Here is a 27,108-nt window from a genome sequence, read left to right as displayed (position 1 = left end):
CACCTTCATTAATGGGGCCACGTCAGGGCTGCCGAGGACTAGATGGCACCACGCAGCACCACGCACTTGATGGGCTGGACTCAAACTGCTCTAAGGAAGTGCTGGCTCCTTCCTGCCCAGCGCTGCCTTCACACTCCCGCAGCTCTCCCGGCCCAGGCTGCCCTGTCCCACCCTCCCTGCTTGTCTGACCCTCTGTTCCTTCAGGCTGCTGCTCCAGGGCGTCCCCTGGACCTCAGTGAGAGAGCCTCGCCACCCTCTCCTGGGCCCTCACCTCAGGTCTGTGTGGACTCGGGGCCTACTCGGTACAACTGTGTGTGTTTGTCCCAAGACGGCAGGAGAACGGGGGCATGGGCTAGGCCTGGGGAGTGCAGCAGACCCCCGGGGCTTGGAGTAGGCCTAGGCCTGGGGAGTGCCGCAGACCCCCGGGGCGGGTAGTGGGGAGGACCTGGCCCTGTGCTTCTGACCTGGACAAGCCATACAACCTCTCAGGACCTGTTTTCTCATCTGGAACATGAGGCTGCTAATCTCCAGTTGCCAAAGCGCTGTCTGTAGGCCCTGACTCAGAGCAGACAGGCAGTAAACGTTGGTTTTCCCACACCTGTTTGGTGTTAGATGCTCAGTGCCTCTCTGCTGAGTGAATGATCAGTGAATAGTCATCACGAATAAGGCTCTCTAGTCTAGAGCTTTACACTCATAAGCGGTCAGAAGGTTTCGCCCAACCCCACAGATGGAAAGAGAACACTGGCTCTTTACTCCTGCTCAAACCCTGAATTCCAAATGTTGGTCTCGTCTCACTTTCCGGGGGAGTCAGCTGCTCCCGGGGCTTCCAGGTAGGTCCCAGGTGCTCTGACCCCTCCCTAGGATTGGCCATCAGATTGTGTCCGACCCGGGCTGCAGACAGGTTGCCATATTCCTGATGGGCACTCGAGGGTGTTTGTTGGGGATCAGGGACATTGGAGGGAGGAGGAATGAAGGAAGAGGAGATGGGAAGTGATGAGGAGGGACAGCGAGGGGAGGCTCGGGGCGCACAGGCGCCAGGAAGGGGAGATGGCGAGGCTGGGGAAGTCTGAGCAAACGCAAAGTCAAGCACAATAATAATTTGGGCAAAATGGCAAATGGCACAGCTGAGGAGGAAATAGCATTGTGAATGTAAAAACTCCTAAATGGAGCGCAGATGGGAGGGAAAAGTGTAATCTTCTGGAAAAGCCTCTAATTGTCTGCCCACACTAATAATTTCAGCAAACGCTCCCTCTCTCCCTCCTGCGTATAATTACACCATTCCATCTGTCTATCAGCAGGTTTTTTACTGTGCCTCACTGCTACCGCGTTCTCAGGCTCACGGAGCGATGAGGGGTTTTTGAAGATTTAAGAATCCTTCTGACACGTATCCTGAAGAAAAGACACCCAGGAGAGACAAATCTCGCTCCTAGACCTGCTAAGACTCTATTTTTAAAAAAGTCATATAATCTCTTCAAACGCGATTAGGGAGTCCAGAGGAGACAGGGCCACATGGTCCCACCACTGCAGGTGTCTCTTCTGTGGGCTTGTCTTAACAGGTCAGCCCTGGAGAGACGACAGGTCGTGGGCTGCAAGGAGGAGGGGCTGGCGGTGGCACTGGCCTGTGTGTCCCACAGGTGGCCACGAGAGCATCTGCTCAGGCCATTCCTTTACTGTGTCCTGGGTGTCAAAGCCAGGTTCTACCACGCGGGGCGTCCAAATAGGAGAGGAACAGCCAAGCCGGGACGGGTGTGGAGTGCCTGCTGCCCTACGTCAGGGCCGCTCAGCTGGCCTGGGGACTGCTGCCCAGTGGCGCATCCAGTTCTCTGAATGGCTCCAACTGCCTTTGGCTTCTCTTCCTGCCCTGGCAGTGAGGCCTGGAGAAGGCAGGTGGCTTTGTGCGTGGAGCCAGCAGGAGGGTGCTGCCCTGCACGTGTGGGAGGCGCAGCACTCCCCATGCTGATGCTCCCTGGGCAGGAGCTGCACTCTTGGGATGCTGGCAAGTCCTGCAGGGAGTTTCTCACCAGGGAGTTTTGTTTTCAGGTGAAAATCTCTCCCTAAGTCATCTCTCCTTCCCGGGTCAGTCTAACTGCTGGGAGGGGCTGGTGGGAGGAAGGCAGGAGTGGCTGGGCCATTAGGACAGAACCAGCCCCCCCCACTTGTCCTCACATCATCCAACATCACAGTCTTTCACAGGCCTGGCAAGTGGACGGAGGAGAGGGCTGACTCAGAGCACAATCTGCTTAACAGATACGATGGTGTTCCCACAGGGAGACCACACGCTTCCATTCCCGAGATGGCCAACAGACATGGAAGGCCAGCACACCTGGAATCCTAAATTGTCCAGTGGCCATATCCAATGAGTAAAAAGCGTGAAATTTACTTTGAGTGTGATTTAAGCTAACATATCCAGAATATTATCAACTCCATATACAATCATAAGTTTATGGATCAGGTATTTTGCCTTTTTTTAAGCTAGTAAGGCTTTCCACGCTGGTGCATATTTTCGCTAACTGCACCGCTCAGCTTGGGCCAGCTGTGTTTCCCGTGCGCTGGCCACGCGTGGCTCATGTTACCGTATCAGACAGCGCAGCCTCCGAGTCTATCAAGCAGGAAGAAATGTATGCATACTTGTAATTACATGTGCATAATGATTACTGCAGTTTAACCCAAGAAAATCATTTGCTAAACACTTTCACGTACATTATCTCATTTGATCTTAGCAATTTGGTGAGATGACAGTTATTGCTATTTTTTAACAGATAAATAAAAATGAGATTCAGAGAACTGAGGTGGCTCAAGACATTGGAAAAGTAAGTTAACATCCTTCTTTCTTATACACATGCACACACATGCACGCACACACATGCACACACTATACACACGCACAACCTTTCAGGAATGCCCTAATGTGGCTGATTGAAGAAGGTGGCACAAAACCAGGGTGTTGACAGTGGGATGCACTTGGTCACAGGGAGATGAGAGATGGTGGAGGGGGAGTTCTCAGGTGAGGGCCAACTACCCGTAACCAGGCCAACCATAAGGGGGTGGCTGAAGATGAGGCTTTAAATAACTTGGAACCTGGCTGTAGAGAGCTCTGAATGTGGGTGCAGGGTTTTGGACTTCCCTAAGCAGGCAGTGTGGACCACGGATGACTATTTCATTTGTCAAATGTTTACTGAGCATGTGTGATGGTTTTGGAGGGGAAGCGAGGTAGCCAGAGCTTTGCCTTAAACCCAGCAATCTCACGGCAGTGCAGGTGGGGTGGGCTGAGATGGGAGGGAAGGGAAAGAGGAGGCAAAGAAGCCCTCAGGGAGCCACAGGTCTGAAGTGGCACAGTCCTGGTGGGGATGGAAAGGAGCAGGTGGGTGTAACAGGGAGTAAGGACCCACTGTCGTGACTGACGGGGATGCAGGAAGGAAGGTGTTGTCAGACATGATGTCCAGGTTCTGAGCTTGGAAGAATAGCTTGGAAGAATGGATGGAAGCTGGAGAGAAGCCAGGGATGATTTCTACACTGACACGGGAATCTCCCCCAGAGGGGTGTGAGAACTCTACACGATTGGCACAGGACAGAGGATGGGTGCAGTGACATCTTAATACTCCCTTTTCAGCTCACAGTTTCTAGGGACTCGGAAAAGATAGTTTATAAATTTCATTGGACAATAATTGGGAGCCGTCTATCTGGAACGAAGTGGAGTTTGTTTCCTTGTAGGATCAGTGAGAAGGGTAACCTGGCTGGCTCTCTCCGGCCCTACACACCTGCCCCACTCTGTGGCCAACCATGGAGGCAGGACATGTGAGTTCTTGGCAGTCCCCTCCCTCCCTCTTTTCCTTAGCGCTATAGCAAGTGAGTTGTGTTTGACCCAAGCTCCTTACTCATATGCAGAATGGGGCAAGCTCAAGGCTGTTTTGAGACTCAAATGCAATCCTGGATGTGAAAGCTTTTGCAGACTCCAGAGCACTATTCAAAGGGTACCTGTGACCTGCCACCTTTCCTCCCTGGTGGATGAACAGTGTCAGGGCCACCACCTCCGGGAGCCTCTGGCTGCTTTGCATCTGTCTTGCCCTTTCTTGCCTCGAGATCTCCTAGGTGCTACTCCCTCTGTCAGGAGGATCCTCCCAGCACCCTCCCTTGCCAGCTCCAAAGTCCCTTCTGTAGACCCGCCCCATCCCCATAGTTCGTCACCTGCACAGCACCCTGCTCCTTATTTTATCATAACTTCTGTTGTATTTTATGGTACTGTGGTAACTTATGTGTCTACATCTGTCACTAGACTGTGAACTCCCCAAAGGTTGGAAAAGGTGCTATTTCCTTATCATTGGGTCATCCAGAGTCTGACACGGCCCCCGACACAGGCTGGCTGCTCAGGAGATGTTTGTAGAACAATGAAAGGGCCACATCTGGGACCACGTGTCTGAGGCTCTGCTGCTGGGAGGCTGGGCTCAGAGCTGCCACCCAGATCCAAGGTCCACCACTCACCCACCCAAATGCCCACTGGCCACCACCTGCAGTTATAGTTAAGGAATACGGGTTATAATCATGACCCTTTCAGTCCTCACTCGCTCAAGGTCAGCAGACCATCTGATATGAACTAGAGAATATTCACACTCCTGAGAGGGTGAACTCTCTCCGGCCACTTGTGTTGGGCTGTTATGAGGTCACCTAACCGAGTGGCCTTGTACCCCTGCTCCTTAAACTCCGCCATCTGTGATTTCCCCCTTCATTACAGCATCTTTCTGAAGAACCCACTGAAAAACAGTCTGAGGGTGCTACGTTGTGCTACCCACGCCATCACCTCACTTTACTAACTTCTGTCCCCAGGTCAGCCAAGGCCTCTCCCCACTGATCCTCACCCGGCTGACTTGGAGAACCATCCTCACAGGGCTGGAAGGTCGGCCTCAGGAAGCAGGAGCTTGGAGTCCCAGGCACCATCTTGTCCGTGAGCCTCACTCGGCACTTAGCACGTTCACCCTCTCCTGTGGTGCCCTCCCTGCCCCACAATGTCCAACAGCCCTGACTCTGTGATGGGCAAATGTTTCTCTGAGACCTCCCTGATGGGCACAGCATTCACCCTCACACCCTCCTTCAGCACTTTTGGGCTAATGAGCTCAGTTAGTTCCTTTAAACTCAGCTCCTACCTCAGCCCTTCCCAGCAACCCATGTTCGGCCGTGTAGACAAAGCCAGAATTAAGGCCTCTGGATTCATTTCATTTAATAAGAACCCACAAAAGCCAGCCCAGGAGCCCATTCATCCCAAAATAGCCTATGAAGGCCTGGACATACGTCAGTGTCCCTTTGCAGAAGCCACATTGCATTGTCATGAAAGGGCCATTTGAACAAGGAGCTACAGTGAAATTATCTCAATGCATTTCAATCACTGCGTGACATCCAGGTCCGTTTCCTAGGGACACAGTTCCTTTGACAATAAGTGAACTGCCTGACTGGTGTGTATGTGTGGGTGCCTGTGTATCACCCCTTCCTGACAGATTCCCAGATAAGCTAGCATCACAGGTGGCTGGTCTATGTATAAATTCAGCATAAACCCGAGGCATCAACACAGCATGCTGAGTTGATGAGCCCCTGGACTCTCGGTCTGGGTGGGAACTCTCCGCAGGATCCCTGAGGGCAGTAGCAGGCAGGGAACTGGGCATACACATTCTGAATTGGTGGCTGTTTCTCCTGTGTGGCTTTCGACCTGCAGCCTGTGGCCCATCGATGTGAAACCGAAGCCTCCTGGGAAGCCCCTAGGTTGGGCGCTTATGAACGCAGCTTCTCCCTGCTCTGTGCAGAAGCACACGCCGCATGCTGAAGGGAAAAGGGGCAGAGAAGGGAGACTCAGCCACTCCCTGCCCCGAGCTGGGCCACCGCCCGGCTGCTCACTGGGAGAGTTCGGACAAATCCTTCCTTGCCTCCCACCTCAGACCGTCCATCCAAGGACTCTTCATCTGTCCCATGAAGGTGCCATCAACATTCTTAGGGGTTAAAAAATTTATCTTGTTTAGACTTTTCTATTAGTCGGTGCCAGGCAGGGCTCTGACAGGTTGTTTAACATTTGTAAGATCTCAGTTTCTTTCTTTAATGGGCTAATACCCCCCACCCTGTTAATTTACAGGTAAAGCACATGGCTGTGAGCCTGGATCAGGGCTCCATCACGTCCCCTGGGAAGCTCACTAAGGTGTCTGTCTGCTGTTCTCATCCTCGTGTGTGAATGTGGGCAAATATACCTGCCTCCCGGACCTGTTGTGAGAATTAAGTGATAACGCATGTGGCATGCTTTCTGTGGGCCTGTCTGGGAGAACGTACCCACTTCACGGCAGCTGTATACATACAAGGTTGTACAGAAAAATAAAGAAAGCAAAATCTCCTTGGAAAATGGACAGAAGCTCATACGCCTGAGACATCATGATTACTGTCATTGTTACTGCTGATGCCACACCTGCGCGCTGAGCCGCTGCGGGGGCGTTAGCCATGCTGTTCACACTCCTCCACCCTTGTGTGTCCTACATCCCTTGGAAGGACCCTGTCCCCACCTGCCGCCATCAGCAGAGCTCCCCACCCTCTGCTTAGATAGGCTCCCTGTCTCCACGGAACCCAAAAGCATCAGGAGACGTGCTGTCTTCTTTTTGGAACAGCAAAGGGGAAGACAGGAAAGGCCAGCCACCCTGCCTCATCTGCCCGGCACAGACATGGCACCGTCTGCCCAGCCCCTTCTTGCACACTGCACTGGACCTCTGAGCACACTGTGAGGGTAGTGTGTGTCCTAGGAGGTGGGATGTGCAGAGCGCACTGTGTCTGATCTGACAAGGAGGTGCGCTGTCCCCTAGGGAAAGGTGGATGAGACTGGCTGCTGTCCTGTGTCCAGGCTGTCCCCTCCTGGGACAAGTGGATGAGCACCCACTGCAGGTTGTGCCAACTGCACGCAGGTCTTGAGGGGGGACCCTTAGGACACTGTTCCTTTCTCCTCTCCAGGAGTTCTTTTACCCTCAGGGTGGCAGGGAGAACTGTTTATGGTGACAAAAACAAGAAGGGTAAGTAGACGGCTCACCATCTACACACACACACACACACACCTGTACACAGTTCTCTGAGTCATGAGCACTGTCATGTGGGGGCCAGCCGGGGCCAGCTGGGTTCATTCCAGCTGCACCACCTTCCATTGCTTCATCTGACCTACCTCACCATGCGCCCTGTATGGGCCCCACAGGCCTCCATGGGCCCCCACGGGTGCCCTGCATAGGGCGGGGGGCTGCCACATGCACAGGCTACAGGTGAATAGTGCTCCTCCGAGCTGTGCTGTGCAGCTTTACTCATGGGGCTCTCGTGGGAAATAAACAGAATCATCTCATCATCAGCATCATCTTCGCCACCGATTAGTCACCTGCTATGCACCAGCTTAGTACTAAACACTTCACATTTACCACATCACATTGGGAACAAAACGAGCCAGGGGTCCCCCCAAAAGAAGGCATCACGATTCACAATAGGCCACCACCCAGAAGGGAAGCAGTGTCCTCCTCCGTACACCATGCCATGGGACAAAAGCCTCTACCCCTTATGTCCAGCCAGATTTCTACAGACCACCACTCAGTTCCAGAGTGGTAAGGCTAGCGTGGACGGAATCTTGGGGAAAGCTCTACTTGTGGGTGGCAGATTTATAGCTTATCCACTGAATATAGCTTTCCCTGTCTCAATACAAGGGTTCTGTTTCCTTAACATGTTTTTTTCACTCCCAAAATATACGTGTTCACAGTAAGAATACAAGCAGTACAAAGAGGTCAGTCCTCCTCCATGGCGCCAAAATCATAGACAGGTCTTGTGCATCGGTCCGTGCATTTTACACCCGCACATCCAGCTGCACATGCGTGTAAATGGGAAACACACTCTGGTAACCACAGATGGCCACAAGGACCCTGCCGCTTTTCCCACAAGGAGGTGGAGCCCACTCTTCTTTTTCTAAAGGAGGTGGAACTGCGGCAGCTCTGTGACTCACTCTGACCAGCGGAACATGGAGAAAATAACGCCATGGAACCTCTGAGACCAAACTTTAAATGCGGGGCTTAGAATGTTCCTTTTTGGAATTGGCCACTGTGCCACAGGACCCGTGGAGGAGACTGAGGCACTGGCCAACTGCTCAGCCGAGCTCCTGGCCAACACCAGCACCGACTGTTAGGTGTGGTTAGCCATGGGGGCCGCCAAGTCAGGCCAGCCTGGGGAGGACGCGGCCCCAGCTGTCTCCATACAGAGAGGATGAACCGCCCAGCTGAGTCCAGCCAAGACACAGAGTCATGACAGTACACAGTGGTTTTTATTTTAAGCTGCTGTATTTTGGTGTGGTTTGTTAAATAGAAAGTTGAAACATGTAGGCTTATTTTATTCATTTTAATAATTACCTGGTAATCTGTTGATTGCCTGTACCATATACTGTATTATAGGACATACATGTTATATCTAGGTCTTTGCAAAAAATATAGTCATTAATGTAGTATATATTTGTTCACACGTATAAATATAGCTCTCCAAACTAAATTCCTGGAAAATGCTTATTAAGTTACATGTAAATTTAAAATTTGGATAACTCTTACCAGATTATCTCCCAAAGGTGCTGTACCATCAAAAGTATATAACTGTGCCTGATTCTCTAACCCTTCCCCACAAGGGCATGGAGCCATAGTCAGACTTTAACTTTACCTTGTCTAATAAATTAAAAAAATTTTATTTTCCTTTTCTTCAATGATGGTTGAAGTGGTTCACTTTCTGATATGTTTACGTTTCTTTTTCTGTGACCGTTCTTTGCCCATTTCCTACTAGTTCATAAAAGCTTTGCCCTTTATTAAATTTTGAGGATTCTTTTTCCTTTTTGAATTTTAAGAACTCTCAGATGACAAATGAAAGAAATTAGTCATTTATCTTTCATTTGTGTTATAAATATTAATTTTTGTCCTTTGACTTTTTATATGGAGTCACACATGTGTAACACATGCTTTTATCTTATTTTATGGTTTTGTCTATCTTTCACCCAGGAGGAATTTTTTTTGGGGATTCTGTTTAACTTTTTCCTCCCTAAATTTCCAGCCATTTGCCTAATGCCTTTTATTGTTAAGTGAACTCTGACTGCTTCGATACTCTACTTGATCATATATGTTATCTGTCCACATACTTGGGCCTATTTCTGGACTCGGTTTTCTCCACTTTGTTCCATAATCTCTCTCTTCCTTTTGCCGGTGATGGAGCCTGCTTCTCAGCCTCTCCAACCTGCATTTCTTCTGGGATGGCAGTTTGCTCTCCGAGCCAGGCGTAAAGGTGTTCAGCCAACATAATGCCTCAAATTTAAAACGCTAACCTAGGCCAGATGTGGTGAATCATGCCTGTGATCCTAGCACTCTGGGAGGCAGAGGTGAGTGAGTGGATTGCCTGAGCTCAGGAGTTCCAAACCAAAGCAAAGTGAGACCCCGTCTCTACTAAAAGTAGAAAAACTAGCCTGGTGTTGTGGCAGGCACCTGTCGTCCTAGCTACTTGAAAGGCTGAGCTGAGGCAAGAGGATTGCTTGAGCCCAGGAGTTTGAGGTTGCTGTGGGCTATGATGCCATGGCACTCAACACAAGGTGACAGAATGAAACTCTGTCTCAAAAAAAAAAATGAAATAAATAAATAAATAAGTAAATAAAGGGCAGAGCCCCCCATTCTTTCTCCCCATAGACCTCTCCATGCTTCATCTGATAGTTGCCTTTCCCTGGACCATTTCCCCATAACTAGAAAAATTCCTTCCAATAATGACTCTTGGTCACTGTGATTTCTGGCTTTTCTAGGAACTCTGTGACCGTGGGCCAAAACTTCCCCCTTCTTGCCTCCTCTGGGAAAACAGTTCTTGTTTTGTGGGCCATTCTCCCACCTGCCCCATCGTCTGGATCAGACCTGGGGTGCAAGGCATTGATGGCACTCTCACAGACATCCCTGGATGAGGGGACGATTTCCACTGATCCTGGAGCACTGTGTGTCATTCGATCAGAAAGAAACAAACCAACTCTTCCTCTTCCTCCAACTTCTCTCATGTGAAAGGAATCCCTGGCCATGGAGTGAGAAAATGTTCAAGCTGCTGGAAAACGGACCTGCCTGAGCTTCCGCCCTCCCTGGTGGTTTCCCCGTCTGTTGCTGCTAAAGTGGGCCGAATGAGGGTGTGAAGCCAGGCGTCTGAGAAACTCCAGGACGGCGGAAACAAACAACGTTGGAATGATAATGTCCTGCTCACTAAGGGAATTTAGCTGCAAAAGTCCTCCTACTTAGGAATTCTATTTGTTTTTTTCTTGGAAAATGGGAAAGTAGATCTGTAATCCAGCTGTGAGCACCCTATTTTCTCTTCAAAGGGGACAACTGGCTGCAAGGGCAGACTAGAAGGCGAGTCCTTCATCTCAGATGTCAAGCTCGGCCCCAGGCACATGAGACCAGAGTCATCACCACCAGTAACAACAGCTTAATTAACTCCCTGCAGCTGCTGCCTGGGCTCCTGTGGTGGGAGGCAGGCAGGTGCCAGGAGCCACAGTCTTGGCTGGGCAGTCCATGCGGGTGGACCTGGGACTCCAGGGTTCTCACCTATATTCTGCATGACAACTATGGAGTTCACCAGCCTCCTTCCCTCCACTCTCCATCCAGCTCCCATCTCTGCCAAACACAGTCTTCTCCACTCAGCCAGGCCTAAGGCCATGGACCGACTACGACCTTTCCCTTCCAAACGTCCACTAAATTCAGTGTTTCTTCCTTTAGGGGGTTTCGTGATTCTGTTTCTTCTCTATCTCAGCGTTAAGTCCTGATCTTGGCTGATCCCACAGTTTCTGCCCCACCCAAGGATGGTTGACATTATCTCGGCCAGATGAGCCTCTCTCTAACATCACGCATGGTGGGTTCCTTCCAGTCAAGACAGAAAGATGGCAATGCCGACATTGTGCCGACAGTATTTCATTTAATACTGTCAACAACTATACAGACAAGTGTGTTTGATTGCTTCTAAGCAAAAAGCTCAACCAATTATTCCATCAATTCTGAATCCTCTTCTTGACATTCAAACCCTGCCAAACATTGCTCTGGCCCAGTGATTTTCCACTGGTGTTCTGTGACCATAAAAATTTAAGTGTGCCATAAAAAGTTTTAAAGATCTTTAACTAAATTATTTTTGAAAGAAGTCAAATTACAGTTTTTTTATCTTTTTACTTTTTTCTTTAATCAACATAATTTAAGTGTGCTGAGGAAGTTTAACTTAACTGTAGGTTCAAGTGTGCTGTGCGATCAAAAAGGTTGAAAAACTCTGTTCTGCTTATTTCCTTTATAATTTACTCTATCCAAAGACAACTCTCGGTTCCCATTGGCCTATCTCTTCCCTGGGTAGGGCTAGAGCTGCAGCCTCTGTGGGCCGAGATACAATCAGAGTTTGCAGACTACAGCTAATGAGAGGTTGTGGCGGGAGTAGGGGTAGGCCAAACTGTGTCTCCAGAATTCATACGCCTTAGTACCTCAGAGTGTAACTGTATTTGGAGATAGGGTCTTTAAAGAGATTAGAATGAGGTTATCAAGGTGGGCCCCCACCTGACTGGTGTCCTTATTAAAAAGGAAATCTCGACACAGAGAGGTCCAGAGGGAAGATCATGGGAAGACCTGGGGAGCAGACAGACATTCACAAGCTAAGAAGAGAGGCCGCAGGGAAACCAACTCTGCAGACACCTTGATCTTGAACTTATAGCCTCCAGAATCATGAAAAGGTAAACTCCTGTTGTTATGCTGTCAGTTGGTGGTACTTTCGCTCTGGCAGCCCCAGGACAAACCCATGCAGAAGTCCAAGTCGGCATTACCTGTGGGTGCCGGGGGAGCTGAGTGGGGAGGAGGGTGGTTACAACGAGAGTGCTGTGAGTACGTGCCTTCCATGCTCTGAGCACCAGGCTGCTGTGTCCACAGTTCACCCACTGTCTCTAGTCCTCACAGACACCCTGCCAGGCAGCTACTGTCCCAGCCATGTCAGAGATAGGGACCCAAAGCTCAGAGCGGCAGAAACAGAGAGACGCAGAGCATGAATGTCAGATCTGTGAGGTGGCCTGACATCCCCCCACCATTCCACTAGGGACGCTGTGTCAACCAAACATGAGCTGGCAATGGCTGACCCCACCTGTGCACAGACAGCAGGCCCAGCTAGCTGGCATGTCCAGGAGCAGTGCCTGGTTCAGGAGGGCGTGCTCACTGCACTCATGAGGCCAGAAACATGGGACTTCACGGAGCTGAGGATAGAAGGGGTACGGCTCAGTGTACACCCAAGTCTTTGCATTGAAGCCCCTCCCCTTCCTACGGTGTTCAGTGTGGTTTCTGGAAGTACCTGGGCAGGGAGCTGGTTTGGCTTGCTGGGATGGCTCCATATCATTCAGGTAACCCTCCGTGGCATGCTGGCCCTAATGAGGGGAGGACACGGCCTTCAAAGCTCCAGTGAGTGTGTGCAGATGGGAGCTTGGAGGACGATTTCTCTAAATGATGCTCCACACTGAACACCATTATCCTTCATGTCTACGAGGGAGGGAGGGCTCCCCTTTTCTGTCCTCCGATGTGGGATTCCCTCATCTCACTTGGACTCAGAGTCCCTGGCACCCTGAGGGAAAGCAAATTAGTCTCACTTATAATTAAGTGTCTCAAATAATGGTTTGTTTTAGGTTTAATAAGAAAGTGATCTCAAGTCAAATAGATCACAATTGATTATTAAGAACTGAATTACTGCAGTTCAACATTTGCTACAAACACGAATCTTATTTCAGAGTTGCTAAACCTCAATAAATGCTATTCTAATAATTAATTAAACTTTAATTAATTCATGGCAACAGTCTCAACCTGACAGGTCTCTTCACCATGTGCAGGGTGTCATGGGGACAGAAGCTGCAGGGAGACACACGTCTATGCTGAGTCGGGAGACCAGCAGCCACTTCCGCTCAGCTGGGGAGAAACCTGCTAAGTTCACCTGCCCCCAAGAAAAATCTGTGGTCTACACTAATCAAATTAGCTACTTAATTGCCAAACACTGTGAGCATTCAGGTTTCCAACACTAACCGCAGGAAACTCTCGAAGTGTTTTTGGCTCCTTAGAGAAAGTCCCTTATTCATCCTTTTTTTTTAGAGACAGTCTCATTTTGTCACCCTCAGTAGAGTACCATGATGTCACAGCTCACAGCAACCTCCAGCTTCTGGGTTTAGGCGAGTCTCTTGCCTCAGCCTCCTGAGTAGCTGGGACCACAGGTACCTGCCACAACGCCCAGCTATTTTCTGTTGCAGTTTGGCCGGGGCTGGGTTTGAACTCCCCACCCTCGGTATATGGGGCCGGTGCCCTACTCACTGAGCCACAGGTGCCGCCCCCTTGTTCATCTTTTTTATGGATCAAGTGGGTGTCAGAAGGGATGGTGGTACTATGAAATAATGATTTCCATTCTGACTGATGTGAGAATTGAGTAACTGCCTGAGTTTAAGAAGAATTTTTGACATAATTTATTAAACCAGTAGTTTCCAAATAATCAGCAGAACTGGTATTATTTTAGCTGTTAAAAAAACAAAGACTAGTGTCCTCTCCCCTAGATATTCTGATTTAGTAAGGGTGGGCTGAGAGGGCTGATTTAGTAAGGTTGGAATTTAGGAGGCTTAGGAACCCAGAGATAGTAGAACCTCCACAGTTGACCATGTCCTTAACTTGACCTAATTTACATAGACTGGACTTGCACCACATATACATGTCAGTACAGTAGGCCTAGTTTATGGCGACCTGGGGATGATGTGAAGCTTCCTCTAAGCCATAGAGATGCCCTCCCTGCTTCCCCACCTCCAGGGGACCCTGGTGCAGGTCAACGACCATGAACACCCAAGAACATGACCTTCTAAGAACATGGAAGAGCTAACAGTCCATCAGAAATGCCTCCCCTCGGGTCTAGGAAGGCCAGTCCACAGTGGCGCCAGTTCCCCGGCGCAGTGGTCCTGGCCTCTGCCACTAGCCGGGCCCATCTCCCTCTCAACAGTCCTCTTTGGACATAAAAGAGGCCAGGAGAGGAAGGAGCAAAGCGGCCTGCTGTGGTGCTTCTTGCTCTGGTAGCATTTTCTTTCTGAGTCTCTGGTGAGTCAGAGTTTGTTTGAATGTGAATTATCTGCAATTGTAAAAGTGACAGTACAGCTGGCTGCTGGGAGCCTGGAGGAAATGTGGGTTGCAGATAAGCAGGGAATGTGTGTGCACGTGTGCGCTGGGGGGCCGAGGCTGTCTGTACTCATCACACAAAGCCGTTCCTAAGTGGAGCCTTTCTGAGTACGGCAAGGGCCAGGAGGGACAAGCCCCTCAGAGTCCCCTCTGCTGAAGGCCAGCACCTCTTTAGGCTCGGGACACCTCCTACCCCATTCTTGGGGCCTCCCTGTGCACTACAGTGGCATCATCCAAGGGCTGCAACAGAGACCTTCTTGGTGCAAAGCCTGAAATATTTACTCTCTGGCTTTCTTGCGGACCCCTAGGCTACAGCAGGGTGAAAGAGTGTGGGGACTGCGCCCTGGGCCAAGCCCTGATGCTGCTGCAAGCTGTCTACAGCCCCTGGGATGCACCTGGACCCAAGGGGAAGGCACCTGGGCTCTCTATGGGGGTCAGGAATGATGCAGTGGGGGCGCTGTGAGGGGGCAGCAGTTTTCTAGCTGTGGGAACATGCTCAGTCTGTGTCTAGGGCGGGCGGTACTGCTGGAGCGTTACTGGTCTGGGAGGCAGAAAATGATGGGCTGGGAGCTGGTGGGAACAAATACCCCAATTGCCTCACTCCTCAGTGGGGGCGCCAGGTCCAGAGCTCCCCAGGGGCCGAGTGCCAGCTGCAGGCAGTGGCATCTGCTTCCAGATGAATCTTTTGTGGGCCTCCTGCCTGCCCTTTCCTGACCAGTTCCCCTTCCCTTCCCAGGGTTTCAGGTTTGCTGAAACAAGCTACTTGCTTTGAATCCTTATCTCAGAATCTGCTTTAAGGGAAGCCCAGAGAAGACAGTGAGATGTCCCCAAGCTGCCTGAAGCCAGGCACAGGGCCTATGCACCAGGTCCCTCCTGGGTCATCAGCAGAGTGTCACGTGCATAAACCTCCCCACCCTGGTCTGATATGGGTCGGCTGCAAGCCAGCTGCTCTTTCACCCCAGTAACAATGCCCAGGCAACTGACAGAGCCTCCGTTCTGTCATCTGATAATTCTGTTTCTTTCCTCTTCCAAGATAACTGTGTAGAGAAAGAAATAGGCTGAGAAAAACAGTCTGGGGCTACTCGGCCCATCGCCATCTGTTTTGTGGGCCAAGGATCTATGCAGTGTTTCTGGTTTCCTTCCTGGAGATCTGTGGGCACAGCCAGGGCCATGTGTGCGTCCACCCACACTGGCCAGCCTCTGAGGGGTCTCCAAATTAAAATGCAAGTTCTAAGTTAAGTGCTCTCCTTTCCTGGGGACTGTTGACAGCTCAAGACCACACAGACTCATCACTGTGATCTTAAGGAAAGAAATGATCAGGGCAAATGGCTCCAAATGAAGATGAAAATGCTTTTACAGTGACAGGGAAGAGAGATTGCAGGCTGCTGGAGAAAATGCAGTTTGGGAATGTAAGGGAACATGGGCCATGTTGCAAATCAAAAGCAAGAGGAAAGGGGGAACAGCACGTGAAACATACAAAAGAGGGGTGCAAAATGAGATTAGGAAGGAGGGGGCAGGCAGAGGAGGGAGAGGACAGGGAGGGGGCAAACCGGGAGGGCTCCGAGAAGCCAGAGGGAAGAGGACTGTGGTGGCGGAGGGGCCGTGTTCCAGGCTGAAGAGCCTGGAAAAGCCTCCGTGCACCTCTGAGCACAAACGCGGCCTGACCTCTGAGTCACAAACTGACTCAGCTCTGGGTGCAGGGGAGGGCTGGCTGCAGCCCAGGACTGGAGAACCTGCCAGGCGCCACGCCCGCAGCCAGGTGTAATCTGCTATCACGTCTGGTCCTCACACCAACACCGCACTGGTGCCCTCGCCTACATTTTTGTAGGATTGGGGGTTAGGGACCCTGAGAGTTTCAATAGCTTTGCCCAGAAGGGCCCCACCCCACGAGGCAGCACCTGCTTTCGCCTCTGCTCCAGGATGGGCCGGGGCTTGTGGGCGTGTGGCCTCCGACGGCCAGGGGCGCCATCTCCCCAGCAGGCACGGGCTCCACATTCCTGGCAGAACTGGCCGTACTGGGGGGATTAGAGAGGCCGCTAGATAGGCAACAGCTGGTTCATGCCGGCTGATTTCCACTTTATCCTGGGCTCACCTACATGAGACCTGCCCGTGTTCTGCAGCTGTACTCCCTTGCTTCCCTCTTCCAGCTGTGGCATGGGCCTTTCTGCTCTGATGAGCTGTCGGCTGTCTCCCTGGAAGGCAGGACAGAAGGAGGGCGGCACAGCAGGTGCGTCACTAATGGCTGGGTGCATTTGGGGCAAAAAACGAATGAGCAATGAGAGCTAAACTAATCCTGATCCCATCTAATCCTAATCCCATTCTACTCTGAATCCCAATATTAATCCTATCCTAATCCCAACCCTAACACCAACACCAACCCTATTCCCATCCTAGTCCATTCTAATCTTGATCACACCCCAATCTGATCATGTCTAATCCTACTCTAAATTCTAGCCGCTGGCTACACTTACCCTAGACCTACTGAATCATAACCTGTAGGGTTCTCTCAGGGACCCGCTCCTGTGCACTCCCCCCTGGCAGGGCTGTTCCCTGCACCTTCTCCTCTATCCTGAGTCATGTTTTTCCCTTGGCTGCCCAGACACCCCAGCCTGGGGGTTCCTACCCGTCTCAGTGAGCTCAGGGTCACTGCCCAGACACCCCAGCCTAGGGGTTCCTACCCGTCTCAGTGAGCTCAGGGTCACTGCCCAGACACCCCAGCCTAGGGGTTCCTACCCGTCTCAGTGAGCTCAGGGTCACTGCCCAGACACCCCAGCCTAGGGGTTCCTACCTGTCTCAGTGAGCTCAGCGTCACTGCCCAGACACCCCTGCCTAGGGGTTCCTACCCGTCTCAGTGAGCTCAGGGTCACTGCCAAACTGAGAAGGTGGAACAATTCCAGTGTTCGTTTTGAGCCACAACATAAAACACTTTATTGTGATTACAAATAGTAAAGTTATTTTCTGCCGAGCCTCAGCATCTGAACTTAATAGCATGCTGTAATGCCACCCTGTGCTGATGTGTGGCATATTTAATATCCATCTTTCTTAGAAATAACAGTATTCAGAAATTAGAAGGGACTTTAGCAGTGAAATAATTAATGTGGATAACTGCTATAAACCCCACAGATGGAACACATACAGATGGGAGTAAGGAGTGATTGCTAATACGCTCTTCTGTTTTGACAGAACTTTAAATTTTTTCCTCGGGAGATTCATGGATGGAAGTTAAAACACCCTTTCTTCGCATGTGACTTGTCTTTCTGGGCCAGGCATCCTGGGTCTGGGCTCTCCCCACACTGCCTGTCCGGCGCTGTGTTGAGCAGGGAGACCTCCGTCTGCTGCAGCCAGATCTCAGCCCTCTGCCTCAGGCTCTGGCTGGCTGGGCCCACCTGGAACACTGGTGAGTGTCTGGCAGCCAGACACTCACCTCTTCTGTGCTGTGGTTCTAAGGGAGGGGAAGGGGCTCCCTGGCTGGACCCCACTCAGTGCAAAGTAGCCCTTTGAGCATCATAGTCAGCCATACTCACAGGGAAGAAGCCACCTAGATGAATAGAGAGAGGGGTGTCTGAGGCATTGGCTGCCCCTACTTTGGGCCCTGCTGGGATTTAAGCAGCAGCTGAAGCAGAAGGGCCAGCCAGGTTTCTCAAGATGGGTCAGAGTTCCCCAGAGAGACCCTGGAGGTCAAAGTGGGTAGAAGAGACCTCGCCTTAACCTTACTCCCTGCAGCACTTCACAGTATCATTTAATTTACTCTTTTTTTTTTTAATTGTTGGGGATTCATTGAGGGTACAATTAATTTACTCTTTTCAATGAGCATCTGAGCTGGTGGAATGTGCTAGTATTTAACACGAGGAAACTGAGAATTAGGCAGTAAGTGACCTGCTAAGTTCACCAGGGGAAGGGAAGATAGGAGTGGAGCTGTAGGGGGCTTGGGTCATGCTACCCTGGCCAGATTTCCCCACTGGTGTGGTACCGGGGGGCCTCCCTGAGCCTCTGCCTCACCCAAGGACAGTGATGCAAACTTGGCCCCCTTTCCTTCCAGTGCCATCATCCTTCTTCCCTTTATATAATCATCTTCTTATACATCTGCTGTAATATTGATAATTTTTTAAAAGTGGGAAACCTCCCCAACCCCTTCTCTCTGTCTCCCCCCATAGAACTCCAGGAGTCGCCTCTCACTGCTGCCTTCCCACGATGGACGCACTCCCCTCCACCCAGTCTCTGGGACCCCTTGTTCCCATTTTGCCCCAGCACTCTGATGGGCAGCTCCTTCCTAGGTCACCAAGGGCACCTTGTGGCCAAATCCACACGACAGTGCCATTCTGTCAGCTTCTGTTGTCAGGGCTGGTCAGCTCTTCCCACCTAGACACGTGTTCTTGGTCTTACGCTTCCTCTTGAACTTGTCACCTGACATATCCTGTATTTATTTGTGAACTGTCTGAAGTCCACTGGAATTTCAACTCTTTCTTTTCAAGGACTTGATCTTCTTTGCCCACCACTTTGTCCCCCGTGCTCAGCAGAGCAGGTGCCAACATCAGGTATGTGGCAGGTGCCCAATACCTATCTGCCGAGGGATAAATTTAGGCCGAGGGTTGCTCCGAGGCCACTCCCTCTCTGTGTGCAGGCGTACAGGTGCCCACAGGGTGGGTTATAGGGTGGGTGCTCTAACTGCAAATCCCTCCAAAACGAAGGGTTTTTACCGCTGTGGTTAAAAAATCAGACTCCACGAAATATGCTAGATTAGAGGAGGTATATACAGAAATAAGAACATTAGGTGAGCAAAAAATTGTGACAGACAAAATTATTTTCAACTTTGATCCAAGGGGTTTGAATTACTGTTTACTCCCAAGCCCAGTGTAAATGAAGATGTTTGCCACGCAAATGGAGACACTTTCAAGGGTGAATGGGAGTTGTTAGTAATTGTGCCAAGGCACACACCAGGGCTGTCCTGGGCAAGCCTGGTCTGATCACCCTCAACAGAGAGGAAGGAGCTGGCTTGTGTCAGGCCTGGGGATGTGGGACTGGTGCAGCAGGGCTGGAGTTGAGGAGGGTGGCTGGGAGAAGGTGGAGGAGCTGGGGACAGGACCTGGAGAAGAGGAAGCGCCAGGGAGGTGCAGGGAGTGTTGGAGCTCTGGTGTCACAAGGGAAGGGCTGGGAGAAAGGTCTATTTCATGTGCCTGAGAGAGGACAGAGACAAACAGGTTCCTCAGGAAGAAGCTAATTGGGCACCAGCAGAGCCGGCAAGGGAGGGGGCCGTGAATGAGAGTGATTCTGGCTGGGAGCCAGCGCTTTCTGGGACAGATTGAATGAGAAGCATCATGGTGATTTGGAAAGGACTTCTGAGTCCAGATTGACTTGGTCTGCGCTCCTGGTGCTCATTAGCTCTGATTGCAGGGAAGTCACCGATTGTGTTCAGCCTCAGTGTCCACACCTACAAGACAGCACCTTCCTTACAGAATCTCAGGATGATGAGATAATGCCGCAAGGCATTGAGCACAGGACGTGGCACAGAACAGGGGCTTCCCAAGGACAGAGACAGGGCTGAAGACCGGTGCAGAATAGCTCAAGGCCCAGGACTGCTCTTGCCACCAGGGTCTGGCAAGGAGCCCTTGATGCTGAGGAGGGGAGATGATGGGTGCCTTGGAGGGACAGCTTCATGCCTGTGCAGAGCCATCAGGGTTGCTAGCACTGTCCCTGAGGCAGGAGAGCTACGTGTGACTGACACCAGGATGGCACCTTTGCAAGTGCACCTTTGGTGTACCTGAAGCTTTTGTGCCTGCTCTGGTCAGCAGAGAAGGATTCCCAGGAAAGTCCTTCCTAGGAACAGCCGGGACCCCTGAGCACGGCCATAAGGGCCTTGGTGACATGCCGTGGTTTCCCTTTCCAGCCTCATCTTCTGTATATGGCTCATACACACCCCCTGCCTGCCAAACTGCTCTTCTGGTGGTTTCATTGTTCCTCAAGCACTCGCCGCCACTTCTCTCTTCCATCCCAATCTATCTGCCTGGAAACATCCTCGTCCCAGTCCCCACCACATGGCAGACTCACCCAGCCCCAGGGCTCAGCCATTCCCTCTGTCTGAAAGGCTCTTCTGCCCACCTGCCTGGCTCCCTCCCTTTCTTCCAACAGAAAGTCTCCTCCACCTTCTTAGGGGTGCTTTTCCTACTAAAATTTCAAGTCATTAAAAACATTAATTTTTAATTCAACTTGTTAATATGTTGTTTAGGATATTGCATCCTCATTTATAAGTGAAATATGTTTGTAATTTCCCTTTATAATAATACATATTTTCCAATTTTAATATCAGGTGTATCCAGATGAAGTAGAATGATTTTGAAGTATTTCTTCTTTTCCTGTTGTCTATAAGATTTGGCACGATCTGTTTTTTTTTAAATTATCTTTTATTTTTATTTATAAACATTAGTTGCCTATTTTTTGAGACTTTGGAAAAAAATAATAATAAGTTAACTGATGAAGCATTCTATAATAGACATACTCTTATTTGACAATGTGAATGTTACTTTTTTTGTGGTATTATTATTATTGCTCAATATTTCATTGCAGCAATTGTCAGATTTCTTTTCTGAATGTATTTATCTTTGTTCATTCTTTACGAGGTTTTTGTTTCTAGTTGTTATCTTAAACATTGTTATTGTTATTACATTTTAAGCTTTTTGATTTTTGTGAAGGCAAAAAGTGGAAACCAAATAAACATATGTATATGTAAAAAAAAAACAAAAACCACAAAACTAAAATTTCAAGTCCTTCCTCCAACATTTCTTGTATTTATTTTTCCTTTCCTTATGTATGTTTTTTCTGTAATACTTCCTAATATCTAACTTACACTCTATTAGGGCATAAAAAAACTATGGCCCATGGGTCAAAGCCAGCTTACCCCTTGTTTTTGTAAATAAAGTTTTATTGGAACACAGACATATCTATGTAGTTGTGTTTTGTCCGTGACTGCTTTTGTGCTGTAAATAGCAAAGCTGAGCAGTTGTAATAGAGACCAGATGACCTGCAAAGACTAGAATATTTGCTAACTCACCCTTTCCAGGAAAATTTTGCAGACCCATTCTCTAATTTATTTATATTGCTCATTTTTCTGTCTCTATCCCTAGAATGTAAGTTCCTTGAACACAGGGTTTTTGTTGCATTTCATCTTACCTAGAATAACATAATAGTCATTCAGTATATACCTGTTTGATGAATGAATGAATGTTGAAAATTCTACCCATTGGCAAGGACCAGGTCAAATATCACCTTTTCATGAAGCACTTCTCTGTATCATAGGGATTTCTGCACAAATCTCATTTCTCCTACTATATGGTAAGCTCCCGGTGTCACCTCTGTCATGAAATCATCCTTTGTCTTCCAACACAGGGTTGACCCTTCTCCTGTTCCTTCCTCTTAGAATCTTCTGTGGCTGCACGCAGCGCACAGTAGGGATTGCATTATTCAGTGCATGCTGTATTCCTGCACTGGGCTGAGACCAAGTGGGCAGGGGCTGTGGTTCAATTATCTCTATTCCAGGCAACTAGCTCTGAGCCTGCAGCACTGGCACACAGCAGGTGCTCAGTAAACAGGCCTGGATTCCCCATTGAAACCAGGGCAGTCATCCTGGCAGAGACAGGCCTCACATTTAGCAAGGGCTAAGCTATGTATGTGGCACAGAATGAAAGGCAAAGAGAACAGGGCTGAACCAGAGAACACTATATAGGTGGGAGTTGTGGAGAAGAAGCCAGAAATGGTTAGGGGAATAAGGGAGGGGGTCACACTGTTTCACCCTACTCTGGCATGAGGTGATGACTTCTTAAAACCCACTCTCCTTCACCTCCAGATGCACGTGCTCTGTGGCATCATTAAAAAGTCGGGACCAACATTTACCTCACACCTCCCTCGGTAGGCAAGGAAACATTTTCTGAACCTGCCTCCTCAAAGCTTTTAACATAAAGGCCTAGTGGATCTCAACTACAGCAAACGCAATGTCTTCTACTCCACGATAATGCCAATTTCTTGAGAGTAGTGACTGTCTCATTTGGTTACGTTCCTAGTATCCAAACTATATTGCTGCATGGTGCTTAATTCACTTTTGTTGGATTACATACAAGGTAGGGCACGATGTGAAAAACAAAGGGAGGAGGGAAAGAAGGAAAGGGAGCTGGAAGGACGGGACTGGCACAAATGCCTGCTGGGACTTGAGACCCGAGAGCCAAGCCAAACACCAACCAATATGCAAAGTACGTTCAGAGGAGGTAAAACTGCCATTGTTTTCTCTTTGTCTAAGGCTCATGGGAATTTTCTTCTATTCAGGAACATAATTGCACAAAACTAGACTGGTGATCTGATTGCTTTCACCGAGCTCGGCGATGAATCAAGGAGGGGAAGGCAGAGCCATGGCCACATGGGAGGACAAGACACATGCTGAGGCCTTTCCTTTGAGCCTTGTGTCTTGTCCAGCTCTTCGTCAAAACCAAACCTGCTTCTGGGGATAGAGGTGGAGACCAAACCCTTCTCCAGCTGGTCCCATGGGTGATCTAAGCGACACCCACGTGTCTGAGTGAGGGGAAGAACATCACGCCTCTTTCCAGCTGGTCCCATGGGTGATCTGAGAGACACCATGTGTCTAAATGAGGGGAAGAACATCACCTCTCTTTTACCCTTCAGAGGTAGGTGCTTCTGCCATGACAAGGGAAAGACCAGTTCCTATGTAAGATTTCTTAGTCCTGTCTCTTTGAGGTTGGTTCGTTTTCTTTTAAACACCTGTGTGCAGTGATACATGAAACTCATCCTCAGACAGTCCATGTGCACCCACGCACAGGCAGACTCCCTGTCAAAGCTCGTTCATCTCATGCACAAGATGCAGAGTGAGCGAGCTAGCAGACGGACGCCCGGGAGGGTCTGAGCCATGTCACTCCCCATCAGCCCTCTCCACGGAGCCCGGCAGGATGTGGGAGGGGCTCTGATGAGGTGGGTGGCACCATGAATTTCCAGCTGAGCACAAACTTTTCTCTCCCGGAGGGATGGAGAAGTCCCTTCCACTATCCTGTGGACGTGCTGAGCCAGAGCCCAGGCACCTCTTTTAGCTACCTTCCCTTTGGAGTTCTCCCTCGCCCCCTGTGACTGCCAATGAGATGTCTTTTGAATACTGAGATTGGAACGTAAGACTGAGACTTGCTTATGTGCTAAGAGTTCTTAGTGGACTTTGACAGCAGCTTTCCTGAGTTCCTCTTAACCAGCGATCAGCAGTTAATCATTCAGCTGATAAATATTCATTGTTCCTGACTTTGTGCCAGGCAGTGTGTGAGGCGCAGAAGTAGGTGTTTTCATTTCTGTTTTTCAGAGGTTCAGAGAGATGAAGGATTTATTTGGAAATTGGCCGAATCAGGAGTCAAAGGCCTGTCTTCTGGTGACTGTATAGCGTGACTCTAACCGATGTGGGTGGTAGGTAAGGAGTGGCCAGGAAAGGGAAGGACATAGGGACTGTTTCCTAAGCCCGTGGGTAACCACTGAGGCAGGGCGCCAGGGGGGCACGTGAGCCTGTGTGATGTACAGCAGTACACTTGAGCCCGTGTGATGTACAGGAGGACGAGCCCATGTGATATACAGGGGACACGTGAGCCCGTGTGGTGTACAGGAGGACACGTGAGCCCACGTGAGGTACAGGGGGACACGTGAGCCCGTGTGATGTACGGTGGGGGGGGGGCCCCCGCACGTGAGCCCGTGTGATGTACAGGGGGACACGTGAGCCCGTGTGATGTACAGGAGGACACGTGAGCCCGTGTCATGTACCGGAGGACACGTGAGCCCGTGTGATGTACAGGAGGGGCACGTGAGCCCGTGTGATGTGGGGGGGGGCACGTGAGCCCGTGTGATGTACAGGAGGACACGTGAGCCCGTGTGATGTACGGGGGGACACGTGAGCCCGTGTGATGTGGGGGGGGGGCACGTGAGCCGGTGTGATGTACTGGAGGGGCACGTGAGCCCGTGTGATGTACAGGAGGACACGTGAGCCCGTGTGGTGTACAGGAGGACACGTGAGCCCGTGTGATGTATGGGGGGACATGTGAGCCCGTGTGATGTGGGGGGGGCACGTGAGCCCGTGTGATGTACTGGAGGGGCACGTGAGCCCGTGTGATGTACAGGAGGACACGTGGGCCCGTGTGGTGTACAGGAGGACACGTGAACCCGTGTGGTGTACAGGGGGACACGTGAGCCCACGTGATGTACAGGGGGACACGTGAGCCCGTGTGATGTGGGGGGGGCGCGCACGTGAGCCCGTGTGATGTACAGGGGGACACGTGAGCCCGTGTGATGTACAGGAGGACACGTGAGCCCGTGTGATGTACGGGGGGGGGGCACGTGAGCCCGTGTGATGTACAGGGGGACACGTGAGCCCGTGTGATGTACCGGAGGACACGTGAGCCCGTGTGATGTACAGGGGGACACGTGAGCCTGTGTGATGTATGGGAAAGGACAGCATGGTGCTGGGTGTGCCATGAAGAATTAATCTCAAGGAGATGCTACCGAGCTCCAGAGATTTAACATCAGTGGTAAGAGATCAAAGATATGATATCTCTGGCTGAGTGCGCTATCAGGAGCGATCAAAGCAAAACAAAGGGGTCATTTCAGGTCCATGCATTAGCCCGACTCAGGGCTCTAGGCAACTGGGAAGCCTCTAGGATTTGGGAGCTATGCTAACGCTTGCCTGTGTGTTTTTTTTTGGGGGGGGGAGGGGGCATCTCTTTATCCTTCACTGGGGCTTGTCCATCAACAAGAACTTCCTGTGCTGGTCACTTTGCTCCTGCTCACCCACAAGCTGGGGCCTCGCATCTTCTTCTGAGTGTGTGTGTGCGCCTAGAAGCTTTCTTGCTTGCCTTGGACTGTCTCTTTGAGGGGCCGTCGTTGTTGGGAGGGGGCAGCGTGAGGCCCATCAAGTCACAAGGCTGCAGGCGGGACCTGCGCCAGGCCCTTTCCACTGTCTTCCTGGAAGACTCCTACTCATCCTTCAAGACCTGGCTCTGTTGTCCCTCTAAAAGGTCTCCCTCTCACTCACTCACACGGGGCACCGAGCTGCGTCTTCTCTGAGATGCCTTCTGCTCTGGTCACACCCCTCCCCACATCCCGGCAGAGTCTGTGGCTGGCTTGGATGTGCCCATCTTCCTCACCAGGTGGATGGCTCCCTACAGGCTGGATGTGGCTTTGCATTCCCAGTGCCCAGCTCTGATTCTGACACACAGAAACTGCGAAGGCATGTGTACACCAGGTATGTCCCCATCAGAGGGCCAGTGGGCGCCCATCCCTGCACACAGCAGGCGACCCCGCCACCACAGGCCAGATTCTCAGAGCTGGGGCTGCCTCTTCTTCCTCACCTCTTGTCCCTGCTTGGAAAGTTCCTCACCACAAATGTCTTTTTCTGGTGGCTTTAGCCTGGGAAGGAAGGCTACAGAGCTTACAGATCTTAAAATAAAAATGAGTAAGGAAGTGTACAGTAGTCCCCTGGCTTAGGGCTGAGTTTAAATTCGGAGGACGTGGCATCCATAAGTCAGGAGGCCTGAGGCTGAGAAGCACTCGGCTCTCTGCAGTGGGCCGGGCCCCACCTGCCTGGCATGGCCCCTGCTGCAACCCTCTCCCTCCTCTGCCTTCAGGGGGTCTGGATATCCCATCCTGGGGGAGATGTTTTTCTGGTCCTCCTTCTAATCTCTCTGCCTGCCTCACAAATTGGAGGATTCAATTTTCCTCCCGAAGAAAATCAGATTTGACTTAGTGCGATCCATTTTCACAATTGCTACTGAAATACTGTCTCTGTGAGGACTGATGGGTGGGTGTGGGAACACCTCTGTGCCTGAGTGACTTGTCCCTGTGGGCCCCGAGACACCTGGCGTGCAGGATGCAGATCTGAATCCCTGGGCCCTCAGTGCAGCAGTGGGGAGACCCAGAAAGAAGGGGTAGCGTGAAGTCAGGTTGCCCTGGGCATGGGCACCTGTCCCACACACCCTGCACCCAGCAGTGTGGAGAGAAGCAGGACTGTCTAGGAGGCTCCCTGCATACCCTGTGTGACAGGAGGACAAAGGTCCCCACTGTGTGAGTGAGTCACAGGGGGCTGATGCTGCAGTGGACAGCGCATGGTTGTCATGGCAGTGATCACCAGCCCCCTGGTACAGTCCAGACTGCAGGAGAGACAGAATCTCCTCCAAACGGCTTTGTAGCCTCAGGCATGTCACTCAAAGCCCCAAACCTCTCCTTTTTTGCGTGCAGAATGGGGAGAAATAACAGCCACTTCTGGCAGGTGCTCCAGGGACCAGGGTGTCCTGCAGCAGGCGCACCTCTGGGCATATGTGAGCGTGTGCCTGGCCCACACACCATGTCAAGCCCTTGTCCACAGATGTGCTCTCCCACCAGAGTGCAGCAGGCAGGGTGGGTCTCCCCCAATGCTGCCTTCCCAATGCTCAGCACCCTGCCTGGCCCCTCCAGAGCTGTAGGATGTCTGCTCCCTTGAGCTAGGGTGCTGTGCCAGGCTGCTCGCTACCTGAGCACACAGCCGCTAGGCTGAAGTGATGCCAGCATAGGACCGACAAGAACCTGGCAGCCCTGACTCTTTGTGTAGGGAGGGGAAGAGAGGCAGTGAAGCCCTGAGTACTGGACTATGGGGCCAGAGCTGGTAAGGTTTAAGGGGGCAGAGCTAGTAGCTTGGCCCCTGGGACAAAACCTACTGGACTCCACTTCCTCTCCTTGTGTTGACTCCCAGGCTTCTTTCCTCTCCTGCTTCCTTGACTCCTGGTCCCCTGCGGACACTGCCCCTATTCTTCAGGTGCTATCATACTGGGAGCAGAGGCTTCCAAGCTTAGGGCGGGGTGGGGGTGGTGGCTGGGCAGTGGGCTGTCTACTTGCAGAGGAGACCTTGGCTTGTGGGGGC

General features: G+C 50.9%; 1 protein-coding gene across 2 annotated transcripts in view; it reads right to left on the bottom strand.

Moving 5' to 3' along the window:
* The window catches only part of KIRREL3 (kirre like nephrin family adhesion molecule 3), a 494,402-nt gene that overhangs the window by 224,230 nt on the left and 243,064 nt on the right, over positions 1-27,108 (bottom strand). The window lies entirely within an intron of this gene.

Source organism: Nycticebus coucang, chromosome 6 (genome assembly GCF_027406575.1).
Source record: "Nycticebus coucang isolate mNycCou1 chromosome 6, mNycCou1.pri, whole genome shotgun sequence".
Taxonomy (NCBI): Eukaryota; Metazoa; Chordata; class Mammalia; order Primates; family Lorisidae; genus Nycticebus; species Nycticebus coucang.
Note: the sequence above shows the minus strand (reverse complement) of the source record. Positions and strands in the feature narration are given on the sequence as shown.